Source organism: Salvelinus fontinalis, chromosome 33 (assembly GCF_029448725.1).
Source record: "Salvelinus fontinalis isolate EN_2023a chromosome 33, ASM2944872v1, whole genome shotgun sequence".
Lineage (NCBI taxonomy): Eukaryota > Metazoa > Chordata > Actinopteri > Salmoniformes > Salmonidae > Salvelinus > Salvelinus fontinalis.
This window is the reverse complement of record NC_074697.1, coordinates 34,707,215-34,708,985: the sequence shown is the minus strand read 5'-3', so window position 1 is coordinate 34,708,985 and position 1,771 is coordinate 34,707,215.

Here is a 1,771-nt window from a genome sequence, read left to right as displayed (position 1 = left end):
TTGTATTTCGTCATATCGCAAACATTTGTGATATCAGATAGGTTAACCTGTTTGGGGTGCAAGCCCGACCTCGGACCGAAAATGACACCCCTGCAGGGCGCGAAATTCAAAATCTATTTTTTTAAAATATTTAACTTTTACACATTAACAAGTCCAATACAGCATTTGAAAGATAAACATCTTGTCAATCCAGCCAACATGTCCGATTTTTTAAATGTTTTACAGAGAAAACACCACATATATTTATGTTAGCTCACCACCAAATACAAAAGTGGACAGACACGTATGAATTATGATTATGAAGTATGAATTATGATTGAAGTAGCATGCACAACCAACCGAAATAAACTAAAACCAACCTAAAGAGCCCAGAAAAAACGACCTCAGATGACAGTCATATAACATGTTACACAATAAATCTATGTTTTGTTCATAAAAAGTGCATATTTTAGCTATAAATCAGTTTTACATTGATGCTACCCAAAAATGCTAATACATAGCTACAGTCTGAATCCAGCCGGGAGTAGCCAGAGAAAATACATACACCAACGTCGGCTACTAATTACACCTCATAAAACATTTCAGAAAAACATATGGTGGATAACTAATGAAAGACAGATATCTTGTGAATACAGACAACATTTCCGATTTTTGAAGTGTTTTACAGCGAAAACACAATATATCGTTATATTAGCTAACATCATAAGCTAGCATAAGGCAGCATTGATTCTAGTCAAGCGCTAGCCTAGCACAGTTAGCAGAGTTAGCATTCAACAGTTCGACATATATATGAAAAAGCATCCCAAATTGGGTCTTATCTTTCTTGGTACTCCATCAGAATGTTGTAACGGGGTCCAATGTCCAGTAGAGTCTTTAGTTGGGTTCCAGAACGAATTATTTCCCTCTTTGGTTAGCTAGCACGATAGCATTGCTGCGCTTGAAAGCTTTTCTTCAAAAAATTCTTCCGTCGTTTCACATCTAAAGTCCAGAATAAATTGCGATAATATAATTAAAGTATATTGAAAAAACATACTTTAGGAGGATTTTGTGACATGTATCAAATAATATCGTAGTCAGGCATCATATTCAACGTTATCTACCTTGTTCCAGAAGCCGAGATCAAATTATCCTTCGCGCCCGGATTTTTTTTTTAGCTGCGCAGGTATCACAAGAAGTTGTGTTATTCAGTCCAGGGACGAGATATTCGACTCCTTTCAATTCTCACTTCCGCATTACAGTCTGACGAACGCCTCTGACGTGTCCCTATGGTCACAAGTCAAATGGCCTTTTATAGAGAAGGTCTTAAAGAGACACATCGCATTTTGGGAAACTCAATTCGGCTGGGAAAATGGCTGTAAAAATATTTCTCTTCGACTTAGAGAAACAATTCAAACCTTTTTAGAAACTACAGACTGTTATCTATCCAACAGTAGTAAATATATGCATATTGGAAAATAAAAAGTTTCTTAGGAGGCCGTTTGAAAATGTGCACACATTTTCCAGTTTTTTCAATATTCAGCGTGCAGCCATAACAGGTTTTAAGATATTAAAAAGTAATTGGTGATTTTTTTCGACAGTGTTGCATGATGGGAATCTAGTGGTTCACTGATATAATCTAGTAAACAAAATAAACTACTTTTTCACTACTCTGTGTGCAAGTGCATTCCTAAACGGCATTTAACGCAGGTCGATGTGATATGATATTATCAGAACACAAAGTGGTTACCGTTAGCGGAAAATGTTGGCACTGGAGAGACTTTTCCTCCACTAC